The following is an 18,562-nucleotide window of genomic DNA, read 5'->3' as shown; positions in this document are numbered from 1 at the left end:
AAAACGCATGACTAAATCACACTGTGCAAGACAAATTCCCCCTTGCTTTTAAAAAACATGCTAACCGCTTCCTGGGGAGGGGGGGGCAGGGGGGGACGCACGACACAAGGTTTTTCAAATCCTGACTGAGGCACTGCTGGCTCTCAAAGAGCCCCCAGAGTGCGTATGGCCAAACCTGTTCTATTAGCCATGGTAAGTTCAGTTCTTCAAACCCTCACTCTATCCAGAAGATGTGACATTTGTATGGACAGTGCTAAGAGAGAATTTTTGTTTTTGTTTTTGTTTTTTTGTCAAGTGCACTACCCTGAAGAAAACTGGAGGATTTTGCGCACTGGTAGCCTTATCGATAAACACAATGAACTTTTTTTGCATTGCACTCTCCCCCATAACATTTCTCAGTTTCATTAGTAAGATGCAGAGTGGGAGCTTGACTTGTGGGCCTCAGGACCACTCAGGGCATGAGTGTTTCCTGAGTAGTCCTTGGCTCATTTGAGAGCATCAGCAGAATAAAAGAAGAAGCATCTACAGGAGTATGATAACCAGAGGCACAGCATTGCCTGATACCACCACGCAAGATAAACCTGTCACCTCCTCCTACACATCCTGGGGCTGCTGGAGTAGGCCTTTCGCCACTGGACTCCAGAGAGCTCCTATGCTCTTGACCCATTCTGAGACACTGGTATATCTGTTATGTTGGACTTCTCATGGTAGGTAATTGCCATGCATGTGTGAATCACCCTTTTCTTTACCACCACCACCCCTTTTCACCCTCCTCTTCATAGCTTTGAGTTTGTAACTTTATAAGAACTTAGCAGAAAACTATAGCAGACCAGTAGTAACTCTGAGTGTGATTACACTGCACTGGTGCACCACAGGAAAAACGTGCCTCTCTTATTCCCCATAAAATCCTACTTTGTGGCATTAAATTAAATAACATCTTTTGTGGGTCATTTTCCAAGGAGTCATTTTCACCAGCTTTTCCTAGGCCTGTGATAGCATTGCCTATCTGTATTTTTTATGGAAGCTTTCCCCCTCTTTCTCTATCCACGCAGTTGTCTCTATGTCTGCCTGGTTAACTTGGAATTAAAAGTTGTAGAAATCTGAAGCTGTAGCAATGTATGGGAATGTGACAAAAACCTGAAACCTCCACCTATTTGGGGGTCCTTCCTCTCAGGTCCTCACACTGCCCAGCAAAGTTGTCATGTGTCCCTTTTACAAATCCAGCAACCCTATTAATATTTCTTACCTCCAGTAGATTATTCCACCCCACTCAAAAGCTGGGATCTCATGGGAAGTGTGTCTTTTTTGGCCAGAGCTCCCATTATTCAATCGGTGCAAGACTTTCTAGTTGCAGCTCTCTCCTGACAGCTCGTTTTCTTGAGGGAGATAGATAGAAAGACGGACAGGTACAAAAGGGTGTTAAAACAACCTGATTGTTGAAATGATGTTCTTGGCAATTTCTTGGGCAATTTCTTGATGTTCTTGGACAAAAAAAAATGAAACCAACCGCAAGAGCAACTCAGGGAATAGACATGTCAGGGACATGTCAGGCAGCAGTGTAATCATACCCCATTGTACACTCTGGGCTCAATTCAGTTGCCAGAACTTAGATGCTTGGTGCTGGGAAACCCTGTGTCCAAGAAACCACAAGTGTCCACCCCCCCCCTCTCCCAGCCCAAGCTGATTTGATGAAATGAATCTTGTTAGACTTTGGATATCCTAGAAGATGATTTGGGGTGCTTGGCCTTGCAAGAGAGATCTAGTAGTCAAATTATAAGGGCCACAGGAGCCCAAAGCAGAAAATGCCTGGATTTTTGCTGGGTGCCTTGGATCCACTGAAAATACAAATCAGATTAAAGCAAAATAAGGAACGCCTTTGTTTACTCATAGATAGTGGAGGTCTGAGTCACCAACACTACTTCTTGTTAGGGGACCGCGCTGGTCTGATTCCCAGTGGTGCACATAGAGGTATGAAACACTTTACCCCTCGGGCATCATGCAAGCCATGACTCCCTTAATTATCTGGCTGAGGCATTTGTATCCTGCACCCATAACGACTGGCCTCAGAAAAATAAGGACTGAGATTTTTATCAGGTTTATCTTGCGTGGTGGTATCAGGCAATGCTGTGCCTCTGGTTATCATACTCCTGTAGATGCTTCTTCTTTTATTCTGCTGATGCTCTCAAATGAGCCAAGGACTACTCAGGAAACACTCATGCCCTGAGTGGTCCTGAGGCCCACAAGTCAAGCTCCCACTCTGCATCTTACTAATGAAACTGAGAAATGTTATGGGGGAGAGTGCAATGCAAAAAAAGTTCATTGTGTTTATCGATAAGGCTACCAGTGCGCAAAATCCTCCAGTTTTCTTCAGGGTAGTGCACTTGACAAAAAAACAAAAACAAAAACAAAAATTCTCTCTTAGCACTGTCCATACAAATGTCACATCTTCTGGATAGAGTGAGGGTTTGAAGAACTGAACTTACCATGGCTAATAGAACAGGTTTGGCCATACGCACTCTGGGGGCTCTTTGAGAGCCAGCAGTGCCTCAGTCAGGATTTGAAAAACCTTGTGTCGTGCGTCCCCCCCTGCCCCCCCCTCCCCAGGAAGCGGTTAGCATGTTTTTTAAAAGCAAGGGGGAATTTGTCTTGCACAGTGTGATTTAGTCATGCGTTTTAACCACAGTATCCTGCTTCAAGCAGGCGGCATCTTGCAGCTTGTGCGAGAAAGCTGGGGAATGTGCATGTTGGGGTCTTTTTGACTGCCAGACAAACTGCTATGTTAACAGTCTATCAAACCACACCACAGTGTTTCCTGTTGTTCTCTTCCCAGTATCAGTGGGTAGAAAATAAACACCCTGTTTTTGCTATGATCCACAATTCTGAGCTTGAGTCACCTGCAAAGGGCACGCATAATTAAAATTCATTCAAACCCAGTGGGGCCAGAATTCTTAGCCTTCCTGAAGTCTCTTAAATGTGCCAAAGAGGCCTTTTCTTTCCCTGCAGAAAGTCCAATGGGAGGGTGGGGGGACAAAAACCAAAAACAAACACACACACACACACACACACACACACTCTCTCTCTCTCTCTCTCTCTCTCTCAGGGAAATCTAGGCTGTAATAGGTGGATTTCTAGATCTCGATGGTTGCTGGATAAGACAGCTGGATTTTGAGAGTTCCCACTGAAATTTCAGAAGAAAGGGCACAGCACAAACCACAAAAGCCTGATAATAAAACTTTATTTTAGTACTTACTACAGACATCTGAAACACGGGTACCATACACTTAACAAAAAAGATACATGTTGTAAAGAAAAGATGCAAATAAAAACAGTACTACATCCCTGGCTGAAGTGAACACTTCAGGTCCAGTGAAGATCTAATCACCTACTCTAGAAAATTACCACTAATAAGAGCCTCTAAAATTTTAAAACTATATAACATTCCTGCTGTGCCTGGGATGGGATCCCCAAGCAGTCGAGCATTACTTCTGTAGACAATAATGTAATACGACCAGGCATGCTATTTTTAAAGCATAGCAGGTCTAAAGTTCAGTTTTCATGTTTCAAAACTAGGCAGCTTGGATGTTTTGATGCAAGGGATAGAGGAGTAGCAGATCTAACTATTCCTGCTTACCTGAGGAATGAGGAAAAACTCTTGTGGTTCACTGGGAGTAAGAAATATCAAAAATTGTTCTTACAGTTAATGAAACTAGCCAAACAGGACAAGGGTTCAACAGTATTAAATGTCTAAGAAAACTTCCAAATGGTGTTAACTGAAGAGCACCTTAATGAAGTGGAGGGAAGGATAGATCTACAGGGACTGGGGGCTTCTGTGAGGCTTTAGATATTTATTGCCAGCAAAGTGGACCCATGATGTTGAAATTACGCTGGTATGTGTTCTCTCCTGCTCTTCTTTAGCCCACTGCTGTCTCACTTCCCCAGTACCTGAAAGAGTAGTATTTATTTTAAATTCTTGTTGACATTTAATGCAGTTGTGCCTAGTTTCTGTTAACCGAGAATGTATGGGACAATTGTTTGTGTTATTTTGGGTACATTATCTTAAAAATTCTCCCTCCTCCTTTTGTTTTCCTCTTTTCACATTTTTGAGTTTGGGATCCTCCCTTTGGATCCCTTACCGGTCCTGACTTTTCTCCAGACTTTGTGCCCTGCCACTTGAAACAGCCAGCAGAAGATTTCTGATACAGCCTGAGGTGCTCTGGAGCAGACAGGCACAAAGGCAATTTGGGGCTGTGCCGCCAATGAGTTAGGCACTGCAAACATTGACTTATTCAGTGGAAACATGAACAGCTGAACTGACGTGCTCTTTGTGGGGTTACAGAAGGATACAAAGTCAAACAGTCACTCCCTGCACTTGCCTCTTATGTTCCCAGGGCCTGAACCATGTGTTTCCCTGCCTCAGAAGAGCAACAGCCTGATACTCATGAGCGTATTGAAGGCGATGCTTTTTGCCAGCAGGACTCTCAAACCTAAGACAGCCATGAACAGCATGTTTGCTTTCTCCATTTTGATACCTGCTTTAAAAAGAAGGAAAAGAGGGAAGAGATTGTGGTCTTGGTATTAACAAAACAAGAAAAATCGGCAGGTCATAGACAGACGAGGCAAGCAGGAGCAAAGGAAAAGATAATAGAGGAATGTGGCCAGTGCAGGGAAGAGAGGAGATGTCTGACTGGCTAGGATCTTACTTCCTGTTGCTTATCTCATGGAAAACTGTCATCTATTTAACTAGTTAACCTGAAACAGCAGGTAAGGATTTGCAGTTCTGACGCTTTGGTACCAAAGAAAACACGTTTTCTTGCATTGCTATTGAATCCCCAATGAAGTAACTTAACTCCACTGTTCCTTTTGGCAACTAACCTTTTGAAGAGGTGTCTATAACGCTGCAAGCATCCACTGTTACCAGCTCTTCAGCTTTCTTTTCTGTGATATGATTAAAAAAGACACTATGAAGTATATCTAAGCTATATAAAACAAGAATCACACAAAGTATATGTATGACCCCCTTCCCCAGCAACGGACAAGCAGTATTGGAGAATCAGATGGGCGATCATCACAAACAAAATCCCCTGGGACTATTGAGTTCTGTTTTCTCAGCCTTTTAAAATGATCTTTACCACAGAAAAATTTTTCTCCATTAAAAATGATCCAAAAATAACCAGAAAAGATTTTGGGGAAAAAATCATATTTACTTTTTTACTTTTGTTTTTGTGAAAGCTATTTCAGGCTTTCTTCCTGCAGGCACGTATACTTCTGTGCCTGGAAATGTTTTGCCTTAGACAAGGCTAGACTCACAAATACTGGCCGGGAGCCGGGGGGGGGGGGGGGGGGGTTGAGTTGAAGAAAACTCCATCTATGTTAGGTGCTTTTTAATATCTCTTGGCACCATCTAATTAAGGACCTGCATACCTTCCTGACTGTTCTCGCTCGTTACTGCTACGTGCTCAAAGGAGACACTTCCTAGCATGAGCAAGAAAACATGTTGGAGGATGTGTCTCCCAGAAACAGGTTGTGTTTGGACTATAACACTGTACCTGCAAGGGTTGTGCTGGCTGCAGTCTTGTTCCCCTTGTGCACAGCCTTGCAGGTCACCTCTGTATCTGGTTCCACCACAACTACCTTCATGGTACTGTACATCCCCTCTGATGTGAGAAGAGGTGCCTTCAGGTCATATACAGTGTCACCCTTGGGTACATCAAGGCTGATGTTCTTAGAGTAGAAGGTCCTTGCCAAACAAGCCGCATTCACTTTGCTGCTGTATTGTTTGCGCTTCCTTGATTTAAGTGCAATGACTTCCAGGGCAGACTCTTCTTGATTCTCTGAAAAAAGAAGCATCATCTGAGGATGACTTTATTTGCTGCTCTCTTTTCTGAGAGCCAGATCACCTACAGGTCAGAGATAGTCCAGTCAGGACTGTTCTCTGACAGCTGAAGGTCTTTCTGTCACTATTTCTTCCTGTTTCCCAAAGAGCAGATCAAGGACAGTCTGCCTAAACAGAGGAGTTTAGTGCTATTCCACGTACCCCATGCATCCTGTCTTACCTCTTGCTACCCCTTCAGAAAGGAATAGGTTTCCTGTAGATCCTTTGGGCATCTCAGACACCACTAGGCACAGACACTTCCAGTGAAACCTATCCCTGCCATTAATGTGGAAAACTAGGAGAAAAACAATCAAAAGAAATCACTGGAATGTTTGTCCCCCGTTTTCTGGTTTTTTTCTAACATGTTCATGTTCATCCTCCATGCTGGAGGTTTGGCTGCTGGAACTCAGGGCTGAGCACTGGCTGGCAAGGTCCTCCCTGCCTTGCCAGCTGTGGGATCCCCCCTGGCTCCTGACCGGGATACACTTCTATTGCATGCAGAAGGGAGTTAATATAGTTCTACAAGCAGTTATACTTCTTTTTCCCCTTAATCTTACAAAGGCACAGAATTGGCTATATATTCCGCTCTCTTACGGTTTTCTGAATGAAAAGTTTATGTGGAATGATCCAAATAATTCCTTAGCTATTCCTCAATTGAATCCTTAGGAGTAGATGCAGTGTAGTGACTCTCAGTGGCTGTTTTCTATGGCTTTTGTGTTTGGGAAATCTCAAGAGGTTCAAGAAATAAGGTATGTCTGTTCTTAGCTGCTTTAAATTCCACTGAACACATTCCATAGCAATACAAAAACAGCACCAAAAGAGACAGGTTGTCAGAAGTCTGGAAATCTGGAAAGTCTGTTCTTGTCTTTGGAAGAACCAACAGTTTCTGAAACCTACTTGTCTGCAGAAGATTTTTCTTTCCCGGGGTTCCTGTAGAACAGGAGTCATGACACAGCAATTGCTAATACAACATGTCTCAAATTCAGAATAACCTTATTTTAAAAAGCATACAAGACAGTTTTTTGTGGGCAACCAGGACCTCATGTGAGGGTTTCTGTGTTCTTCTGAAAAGGCAATGCCGTTACTCAGTCTTGCACCCAGCCACCTAGCTTTTGTTGGCTGATTTTTCTTGAAGGCCCTGGTGTTTATGGCGGAAGACTTCACCTCTGTGGCTGATAACTGCCCAGTTTATACTGGCCTAGATTGAGGTTGGGCTGCTGGAAGCTTGTAGTATCTTCTGCTCTTACATTTGCAGATGATGATATATTAGTAGAGAAGAATGAGCCTTTTTCAAAATGGTAACTTTGGATTTCCCGTTCCCACAGGATAGGGGTGGGATTCATTTGCCCCAAAACAGATGTGGTGGCCTATTAGATGCCGTGCAGGTTTGGAGACAGCTATATGGGGCTGGCAGATGTGAGCCAGCATCTAAGAGAGTCCCATGCCTCTCTGGAGTCTCCTTCTCTGGAGATATCCAAAACCCAGCTGGACGCGATCCTGTGCAACGTGCTCTAGGTGACCCTGCTTGAGCAGCAGGGTAAGACTAGATGATCTCCAGAGGTCCCTTCCAACCTCAACCATTCTGTGATTCTGTGATTCTGTAAATAGGGATGTAAAAAGCCACCGGACAATTGTTTCAGCATCTGGAAGCCAAGGGGAGCACTGAAAGCAGTGTTTGCGTGCATGTGTGTTGGAGGGGAAGGGCTAGTAAGCAGCTGGATGTTTTAGGACAGTAGAAATCAACCCAGCGAACTCACCTGCTGCCCTAACTTTCATGCTCCCACACAAAAGCTTAGGAAGATGGCCCATACTTGTAAAGAGCACCTTCAGAAGAGTGTCATTTCTAAATATAAAGGGTCTTTCTCAGATTTTGCTCACATTTCAAGCAGTTGCTAAGAAAATCTGTACGTCCTCCCTTTCTATAGGGGGGACTATTCTCTCCTGAAACCCTTTGCATCTACATTTTTCCTTTCCACACACCTTAGCACTACAGAGTCAAAATTTCTAACGACAGAAAGCAAACTACTTTAACTGCATCCTAAAGCCGGGCTGAGATGCCATCTTGACTGGGCATAACCAATACAGTGTTAAATTTTGTAGTGCATACTTCCAGGGGGTTTGAAGATCTGTGGAGTAATGATGATGCACACAGCTAGGAAAATAGCCCTGTTCTTCCTGGGAGGCTTTGTTAAGTAGATATGAGCTGAGGACTCAGAATGAACACCTGGTTGGAGCATGCATGCTCCAGAGATGCCAAGAAGCCAAAAAAAATCTCGTTATGCTGCCAAATCACACAATCCCCTTGCCCCACCTCCATCCCCAACTTTTAATACATTTGTAGTAGTAAAAGAAGTGGAACTTACTTGGCTCAACTGAGACGGTGACTCCACTTCCAAATACCAGCTTGTCTGTTTGCACACTGTTTGCACGTAGTCAAATAAAATCCACTTTCCCTATCACACTCTAAAAGTGTATAAAATCAGGGAATGAAATGCCAGATATTTGTCCCAAGGATCCATGCATGGAATGCCATGAAATTTGTGAAAATTCACTTTTTCTTCCAAAACAGGGAGGGAAGCAAACAATAATATTGTAGTGGAGTGATTTCAGATGCCTTGATCAAGGCCAAACTTTTAAGTAACCATTTTCCCTTCTCTTGAGGAAACTCAGTAAGCAATATCCATCCAGAAGAAATGGAAATGGGAAGCGCATGCTGTAGTTCTCTCCTCCAGCACTCTACTTGCTTTCTTCCTCAAAATGCTTTGTTCCTTTTGCAGTCTCAGGTTTTTGTATGAGGCCTTATAGTGTTTATGTCACTGTGCCACTCCCAGGTTCTCAACACTGTGATATACCTACTTACAAAAAGTGCCTCTTCCTTCCCTTTTGCCACACACTATTTCAGATGAGACAGGCAGTCATGTGCCCAATAGAATGCATGAAGAAATGGGGCAGACTTTCAAACAAGGACCGAACAAGACTGGGCAAAAGGGTGGGGGTTTTATCCCCTGGGACCTGCAGGATTGTGATGTGGCTCTGGGAAGGCTCATGGATTTTAGCCCAATGGAAAGCCCAGAGTTGTTCAGTGTTTGAGTGCTAGTCTACAGCACTTAGCAAAACTCTTCTGGGTTGCAGAAGCAGTCTGTTTTTTCACTTTGAATTATTTTTTTGTTGCCCAGCAAGATGGGGACTGGGCTAAACCTGGGCTTTTAAAATTGTTATCTTTCTGGGAGGGCCAGGGCTGAGAGTAATTCGGGGCCTCAGGGAGTCCTAATCCTGCTTTTGGTAACTTGAGAAGGGGAAAGGCTTGCTCTTCATTAGGTAGAGATATATTTGTATAGAGAGAGATGTTCATGTTCATCCCCCATACTGGAGGTTTGGCTGCTGGAACTCAGGGCTGAGCTGTGGGATGCCCCCTGGTTCCTGGCTCCCCATCCCTTAGAAAGCAGCCAGCCCTCACTGCTCCCTGACAGTTCAAACACTTCCATTCAGTGCTTTCTGTCCTCCCAACCTATGTTGCACACACTACAAATCATTTCCACTCACTCTGGAGACACTGATAAAAACAACAGGAATAGTGTTTGGCTCAACAGATAGCCCTGGGTCTGTTCCAGAAGGAATGATCTCCATTTTTTTCCAGCATGACTCACTGTGACAGATCGTCGGGAAGAGCAAATTGGTACAGGTCAATTGCACGCAACAGAACTTTTTTTTTCTTTTTCCTTTTTTTTTCTTTGCAAGGCCCCAGCACTGTCAACTGAGTCTCACTGCTTTGCACTACCTGAAAATCCAGCCATGGATTCCAACTGTTGATTCTCGGGGTAGGGGGGCCGAGGGGATATATTACTATTGCACGCAGAAGGCAGTTGATATAGTTATACACAGTCATACTTCTCACTGATCCCACTGCCCCCAGCAAGGAAGCAGGGCAGATCGGGGAGGGGACAGCCACGTGAATCCCCCAGCCCCGGGCACTGGACACCTCTGCGGGGACAGGGACGAGTTGAGGCCAGGCCAGGCAGTCGATCCCCCAGCTGGGGTCTGGATCAGGCCTGGTGAGGGTAACCGGCATCAGAAACAGCCCCGCAACGGCCAGGTAGGGCCCACAGCCAGGCTGGGGAAGGGCTGTGGTGGAGCTGGAGAATGGCACTGCATGAATGTGGAGAATGGAGAATCTGGAGAACGGCACATCACAGGGAGAGGGACTGACAGCCCCAGGCTGAGCTGAATGGGGTCTGGGGTCCTGGGCCCTGGGCAGGGGTGTGTGAGGGACCAACAGAGGCTGTTCAGGGCCGGTATAGCTCGTTTGTGCCCTCAGGGCTCTGAAAGCCTGGATACCAGGAGCTGATCTGGGACCAAAGGTGCCGCTCTTGTACATACTGTGTTGAGTCCAGGGGAAAAGCCCTTGGCTCATTTGAGAATTGTATCCAGAGGGCAAGGATATCTGGAGTTTTGCTGAGACCTTCAGTCCTTGGAGCTGTACAATCACAAGTGGTTCTCATTCTGTAGACTGACCTACACAATTGAGTAAATGGGACAACTAGCTACTATTCAAAAACATTTAGGACCAATTTAAGTGCCTAAAGCTCACCCCTCCAGAGAGGGAGAGAGAGAGAAGGGAGATCTGGGATGGAAATCAGTCTTTCCTTGCTGTAAAACAGAGGTGCCCATTTGACACCTTTTGACATACCTGTCCTTGAACAGCTGGCAGTCAGTACTTCCCCGGAATGCTGGAGATTCAGCTTTTAAGTCGCCCTTGTGCCTGAGGGAAGATCCAAACCAGCCACTCCAAAGTCAGGGCAGAGGCACCCAGCCATGGGGCTAAAGACATGATGTGTGCATGCTTGCCTTGGAGATAGAGGCCAGCAACATGCAGAGGGCTGTGGCTCCCGAGCTGAAGCAGGCTCATCCCTACAGGTCCAACATAGGTAGCACTTGCAGTGAACTGCGGCACGTGAACTGATGGAGACACACCCTTCACCAAGCCTTTCCTGCAGCTGTTCCACTTTACAGGTAGCGATTAAATACTCAGTCAGAAAGGGAAAGAGGAGAACTGCACAGTGGTTAGGCACTTGCTGGCAACATGGCTGTGCTTCTACAGCACGCACGTTGGTGAGATTGGAGTTGAATGTGGTTCTCATAAAAATCACCTGAGGCAGGCAGAACTGGAGACACCCCCTCTGAAACTGTTTCAGGATGAAAATTCTGAAAAGGCTGTCTGCATAAACCCCTTATTTTCCACAAAGTTTGAGCTGATGGCTCAAGAACTGTCAAATGCCACCTCACAGAGCAGGAATAACCCTGTGCCCTGTGGGTCAGGAGCTTCATTCTAAGATAATGACAAAATCAACAGTAAAGGATCCCCCCGCCCTGAAAAATACCTGTCCAACCTTTCGATGAATGGTTTCAAATACGAATGTGTTTCTGAGATCCAAGCACAGCCTGGCTGATTTTCTTCCCAGGCTAGGCATGGTACACTCTAGGGTGTCCTGCCCGGCCTGGATGGTCTGCTAGGGAACTCAACAATTCCCCCGATCGTGCAGCTCATACTGCTTGATTAACTCTCTCGCATGCAGTCCTGATAACTGTACCCACACAACTTTGTTGATAAAGCAAATGGGATTTGACCCTCATCTGGTGTCCATAAGCTTGGGAGGACCCCAGTCAGCCTTGTAAAACCACTGCTGATTCAGAAGCACAGGTCTTGTGCTTATTGCTGCAGAACCTGCTGCTGCTTGGTATTAGCATTCCAGCTATCTGTATTACTGGTGTTTTTTTGCTTAGCAAGTTACTCCACAAGATCTGCTACTGACCTACCATATTGCGGTTTTGCACTTAAAATGTGAGTAAGCCTCATATCCCCTGAGTCGCAAGCCAAGATCCACTGCAGACAAGAGTCCCCCTAGCAGTTCCTGGAAAGACCTTTAGTGGACTGTCAGTGTGGGCTGCAAGGTGACATACTACTTTCCCTTTTCTGCACCTTAGTGCCACCTGCACCTAAAGAGTTGTGTGGAATGTAATATGTGGGGGAAGACAAACTTTGTGTGAATGCATTCCTCTTGTGTGTGCTGGACAATAAAGCAACTGCCACTTCAGTGATTATCCAGGAAGCAGAGGTGTGGTGGCTAGAGGTTATCTGACTGTCGCTGAAGATGAGGTAAAAGACAGCCTTGCAATGCAAGGGTGTAAACACAGCCACGTGATACAGGCAAATTACCTTTAATTGAAACATTAACCATTTTAATTTAATTTAATTGAAACATTAACCAAGCATTTGCACTGAGGTAAGTGTATGAGCACTTCCCCTCACAGAGAGGGTTTAAACAGAACAGTCCTCAAAATCAATATGCAATGGCTCTGAGGTAGTATCTCTATGCTAACCCCATGTTAACAGCCTTATAGAGAAGGAAGGAAAAGGGGAAAAAAAAAAAAAAAAAAAAAGACCTGGGTACAGAAACAGGTGCAGGTGGTGTACCAAGGAAATATGACTCATTGTGGCTCTGTAACTGCTCTCAAGCTGGAGTAGGGTGCAAAGGAAGGGAAGTTTCTCAATGTCCTGGTAGAAGAGAAACTTGACACTTGCAGGAAGATGATAATGCAGGTATGAGGTAGTATAGGACTGACCTGCCCAAGTGCAAGGAACAGCCCGGGGAAGGGTACAAAACTGTTAGTTTCATCATCTAACAAAGTGATACTGAAGGCTGGCACTGAAGGTTACAAAACAAAACAAAACAAAAAAACCAAAAAAAGTGGGGGCAAGGGGTCGGGAAGACCTCCAGCTGCTGACCATGGCATAAAGAGGCCTGAGAATCCCACAGCTGGAAGTGGCCCAAGAGGCACACCAGCCCTTCCCCCTTCCCTGGAGACATTGGTTTGCTGGCCCTTTCCAGGGCCTAAAGCTCTAAGGCTTTCTTACAGTCTTGTAGCAGAGACTCTGCAGCCCCTGTCTCCAATAGCAATCTGTAGTCCATGAAGGGCCTTTAAAATGAATGCATTCAGTTAGGTTTCCTATGATGGTGGGAGGAGTTGGTGTTCTCCGTGTCAGAAGCTCAGAAAATGCTCCTTGAAATGGTCTGTGAGGAGGAAATGAATGGGAAGAAACTGCAGCTTTTAAGGCCAAAGACAAAGGCATCTGTGATCAAAAGTACCAGGCCATGGAGAAGAATACTGACCACATGGTTGAAGGGGAAATTAATGCTTGGTTTCTAAAGTCTTTGAGCTGGAGAAGAAACAGCTATGGAAAAGGGAGGAGGGGAGGAGAACTTCAAAGGTGGATGGAGGTAGTGGCTAGAGAGGGACGGTTTGTTGCAAGCTGGGAAGAAGGGAGAGGAGTTCATTTCAAGAATGGTCCTCAGTGGCAGAATGTGGGTGATGGTCCGTGTAGCTGGTAGGGGAAAATTGGAGCTGCCTTTCAACCACGTGGTGTGTTACGCTTCTGGCTTCCAGGAGCTTCCAGGCGTTACATTTGAGATAGTCAACTGAATGTTGTGGAGAGAGTAATGTCCCAAGTGTAATTGAATGAGCTACTTTATCTGTCTAAAACACCTTGGGAAGAGACAAATTTCTCCCTAGAAGCACCTGTTTCTCTCTAATGGATTCAGAGGGGACACAATGAGTAGCTCAGATGGAAACTACAGCAAAACCCCACCTGCTGAACTTGAGCTGACAGTTGGATCTTCCAAATCAAATGGTTGGCAAGACAACCCAACATCCACATTTGTGTGCAAGGAAAACTGGCCTGGCATAGATAAATCGTCCTATTGCTTCAATCATGGTCAGCATCAAATTTGTTCCCGGGATTGCGGTTGTCTGTGGGAAGAAGAGGTTGTGAGGAAGTGGACCATGCTGCACCTTTAGACTCTTCCAGGAGTCAGTTTGTGTAGGGTGGTTCAGTTCCTTTCAACCACTGTGATATCTAGTCCACACAGTGATGAACAGTCATACAAAAACATTTGAGTCTTCATTTCAGTGCCAGGTGACACCCCTCTTTCATGTCTTTTGAGAGCTGCTGGATTTTGTCTTTCTCTTCCTCTCTGCTCTTTCACTGCTGAATAAGGAAACCACAGAGTAGTTGCCAGAAATTGAAAATAGCATGGCTTTTCTGGCAGATGATGTAATAATACTCCTGTCTTGTTAAAACTTGTCCATACCTCGTGACAATGCATGTGGATCAATTTGCATTGTCCGAGCCCTTTTCTCTTCAAGGACTGGATTCCAGATTTATTCTTCATAAACTTGTAGAGAATTGAGCTGGGATTTTTTTAACAATGTCTGGGGACCAGCTGTCCCAAACACACTGTCAGTTTAATTTTGTCTTGCATTCATCAGGACTTTTCTGGACCTCAAATTATTTATATTTCAAGTATTTTCATGCCATATCAAAATGAGTCTGTGATACATTATTTCTTCAGAGGTTACTTTTGCGTGGTGTAATTGCCCCTTGTTCGTGTGGATGTGTTATTTTTTTTCTTGGAGGGGAGAGGAGGGGCACAGAATCACCACATCACAGAATAGTATTGGTTGGAAGGGACCTCTGGAGATCATCTAGTCCAACCCCTCTGCTCAAAGCAGGGTCAACTAGAGCGGGTTGCTCAGGACCTCATCCAGTCAGGTTTTGAATATGTCCAAGGATGAAGTCTCCACAACCTCTCTCGGCAACCTATCCCAGCATTTGACGACCCTGACTGTGAAAAGGTTTTTTGCCTTTGTTTAAGTTGAATTTCTTGTATTTCAAATCGTGCCCATTGCTTCTTGTCCTGTCACTGGGTACCACTGAGAAGAATCTGGCTCCAGCTTCTTTGCTCCCCTCCGTCAGGTATTTATACACATTGATAAGACTGCCCCCGAGCCTTCTCTTCTCCAGGTTAAACACTCCCCATTCTCTCAGCCTCTCCTCATATGACAGGTGCTTGAATCCCTTAATCACCCTTGCTGCCCTTCCCTGGACTTGCCCCAGTATGTCCATGTCTCTCTTTTCCTGGGGAGCCCAGAACTGAATACAGCACTCCAGATGTGGCCTCAGCAGTGCTGTGCAAGGGGGAAGGATTACCTCCCTTGACCTGCTGGCAAAGTTCTTCCCGATGCAGTCCAGAATGCTGTTGACCTTCTTTGCCGCAAAGGCACATTGCTGGTTCGTGTTATACTTGTTGTCCACCAGGACTCCAGGCCCTTCTCTGCAAAGCTGCATTCCAATCAGTCAGCTCCCAGCCCGTCCTGGTGCATGGTGTTATTCCTTCTCACATGCAGGACTTTGCATTTCATTTTGCTGAACTTCATGAGGTTCCTGTTGGCCCATTTCTCCAACCTGTCGAGGTCCCTGTGAGTAGCAGCACAACCATCTCGTGTGTCAGTCACTCCTGCAAAGGAGTGCAAAGGTGCAAAGGAAGGGAAGCTTCTCAATGTCCTGGTAGAAGAGAAACTTGACACTTGCAGGAAGATGATAATGCAGGTATGAGGCAGTATAGGACTGACCTGCCCAAGTGCAAGGAACAGCCTGGGGAAGGGTACAAAACTGTTAGTTTCATCATCTAACAAAGGGTCCCTTGTCCAATCAGGGTTCTTAAAGCAGACAGCATTGTGCAGCTTCAGCTCAGCATGTGCAGCAAGACAAATCTGGCAGCTCTTGGCTTCTGCCTTTTTATCTCCTTCAGGCTTCCAGGCCAGTTCCCTGCCAGAAGCTCCTGAGGTTGCCGACTGAGTCTCCTCAGGGAAAGCCAAACTTCTACACTCTGCTGGGCTGAGGGTTGCATTTACTGATTAGTGCATTCAAACTCCTCTTCTTCTGTACCTCCATACCTCACTCCACCCTGGCCAAGTCACACTCTTCAGTCACGTCAGAGAGCTACAAAATTTACCTCAGCCTATCTGGTAACAGGCAAACTGCATTCTGAGCTAAATTAGGAAGGGAGTGCCCAGCAGAGTGAGGAAAGGTATTGTTCCACGAGGATGGCGAGGCCTCATCTGGAATTTTGTGTTCAGTTTTGCATTTCCCTCTTCAGGAAAGCATTAGATAAATGGAGAGAGTCAAGTTACCATGATATTTTTAGGCTTGGGAAACATGGCCTAAGAAGAGAAGTGTGGGAAGCTGGGCTTGCTGAGTCTGGTGAGGATGAGACTCAAGGGCTACTTAACAGCAGCCTACAATCACCTGAAGGGTCATTACATGGATGATAAAAACAAATTCTCCTTACTAGTGGAAGACATCAAAGAAGGGACAACAGTGACAAATTACCACTTGGAAGGTTTAAACTGGACATGAGGAAAAATGTCTACCCGAGGAGGATGGTGTACCCAGGAGCAGGTCACCAGAGGTGGGGGAATTTCCATCTTGCAGGTCTTCAGGATTGGGCTAAGTACAGCTACAGCTGCCCTGATCTAGTGATGGCAATAGTCCTACTCTGATCTGGAGATCATACTAGGGACCCTCAGGGTTCCCTTCAACCAGTGAGATTCTCTAAGTCTCAGATTCTTTGCCCTGCTGCTTGTGTAGCCTAGACAGAGTCCACAGCACTACTGTGAACAGCACCATTACCATGACATCAGCCCAGAAACACTGGCCTTAGGGGACTGAAGAGGTTTTGGAGTAGGTTCTTATTCAAGAAGCCTTGTTGGTCTGTAATTTCATGGCAGAACACATGCATGGATTTGCGGGGGCTGGGATGAAGGGAGACATTACCCAGGGCAGAGACTAAGCAGGTGGTTTCTGATGTGCACAGTTGCCACATAGAAGGATTTCCCAAAGGCCAAAGCACAAGAGGAAGGACTATGAAAGGCAGGAATCCCTGAGCCCAATGCCTTAATTCACCTGCAGCCTCTGGTACATGCCCTGTGGACTTGTCCCACATGATGATCCAGGATGTGCAAATACAAATGAATGGCAACCTGGATGATGCTCTCCCAAAAGCAGAGCATGCAAATTTCTCCCAGTAGTAGGGACACACCTGCCATGCTGCCTCTCCATTGCACTTATTGACTCAAGTCTTCAACAGCATCTTTGCCATGGTTTTAACTTTACACAATATTGCTTTCTGGTCCTGTTTCCAGCCACAAACATGCTAACAGCCTCCTGGGTCCTGCAACTGGCTTCTCCTTCCTCCTGAGAAACTTTTGACCCTCTCACAATACAGATGACCAAGTAGTGTAACTTCTTGTGGACACATCTCATACCTTCTTGGATTTTCCAGAGAAGAATGAGGAAGCTATGGACTTACTGAAGAGCTGCCAAAACAGGGATAGGAAAAGCAGGATAGTTAAAGAAAGAGTGAGTGTAACAAATGGGCTTAAGAACAGGAAGTAGAGCACTTTAGAAGTGTGGATGGAAAAGGAAGGAGCAGTGGACTTAAGAGGAGAAGGCGAAGGCTGGCAGTCACCAGCAAAGAATGCATGAATGGCACCTCTGCTGTTATGGGCTATGGGAGACACTTTAGGGTATGTCAGGAACATTGAATGTTTGAGAGCCTTGTATTAGTGCATGAGGTTAGGTGTGGATTTCAGGTTCTCCTTGCAAGAGCTTCAGAAACCGTGGTGAGTAGTATAGGTGTCAAACATCAGTGCTCAGGGACAGCTGCTAACTTGTTTTTCTTCCCTGCCTCTCCAGACCAGGCATTTCTCAAGAGAAGGGAGGAACAGTAGAGCAGCTTCTGTGACGGGAGTGGGACTCTGCCCTGTGCCTGTGCAGTTCCCACTGAGACTTGTGACAAAAGAGTGATGTGAAGATGCTTCACAGAGGTTTAGAAGGAGAAGACTCCAATAGTACTTTGATGAGGACAGGACCAATTGTGCTGGGAGGAAAGGGTTTGTGCATGGGTTTGTGAAAAATTCTCCCTCAAGAAGAGTTAGGACTTTTTGCTTGATATTTGATTGTTGAAACCCTGGAGCTGCTGTGTTGCACAGTGAAGCCTAGCTTGTTTCTCAGTTTGGCTATGCATTTCCACCCAAAGCTGGCAGGAAAGAACAGACTGAGATTCAGCTAACAGCAGCCTTGAACAAGTAGCAGGAATTGTTGGGATCCCTACTGCCCCACGCGGAGGTCATGAGCCCTCGACAGTAATTGGGAAAAGTGGACATAAGAAGATCATGCTGCACTGGGCAGCAGGAGGGCTTTACATACAGTTTGACTATGATGTCTGCATACTCCCAAAGCTTCCCCACTCCCCACTAGGGCCTTGGAAAAAGGAGAGGTTTCTCATTTCCAGCAGGGCAGGAGAGAGGATTAAGTTGTGCGTGTGCAGGGTATAGGGACATGGAGGGCAAGTACAGTATCTGTGGGCATGAGACCTGCTTTCAAAGCAGCATATCATATACAGTACAGAGCATATTTCCCCTGGGGTTACCTGTGTATATCATCTGGGAATTCATCATTTGTGCTTTGGCAAATTCAATTCCACCTCCAAAGACAATTTCCAGCAATGGAAGAGTGAATCCTTTTAGACCCATCTCTCACAGACAGTGTGTTTGTCTTACCCAGCTCAGGGCCTCCTTCTGCCAAGTCTCCTCAAGGATCTGCAAGCAGCAAGGAATGCTGACTACATGTGCAGCTGGACCCCTGCAAAGCACCTCTGAGTCTCTGGGTCATGCAGGCGAGGGGGAGGTGGAGCTCAGCACCCAGTGAGGAAGGAAGAAAGGAGGGCAGATGTAGAGTTGCCTGTAAAAAGTGAAGCACTGCCTGAGAAAGGATCAGAGAGTTTCTGCAGC

The 18,562-nt window shown here is 45.8% G+C and overlaps 1 pseudogene; it reads right to left on the bottom strand.

Annotated features, from left to right (window-relative positions):
• Nucleotides 1–4,289: 4,289 nt before the first annotated feature.
• On the bottom strand, nt 4,290–15,056 carry LOC135328785 (T cell receptor delta constant-like; annotated as a pseudogene).
• Between the last annotated feature and the right edge of the window lie 3,506 nt (nt 15,057–18,562).

This window comes from Dromaius novaehollandiae, chromosome 6 (assembly GCF_036370855.1).
Source record: "Dromaius novaehollandiae isolate bDroNov1 chromosome 6, bDroNov1.hap1, whole genome shotgun sequence".
Classification (NCBI taxonomy): Eukaryota; Metazoa; Chordata; class Aves; order Casuariiformes; family Dromaiidae; genus Dromaius; species Dromaius novaehollandiae.
This window is presented reverse-complemented; position numbering and strand designations above follow the sequence as displayed.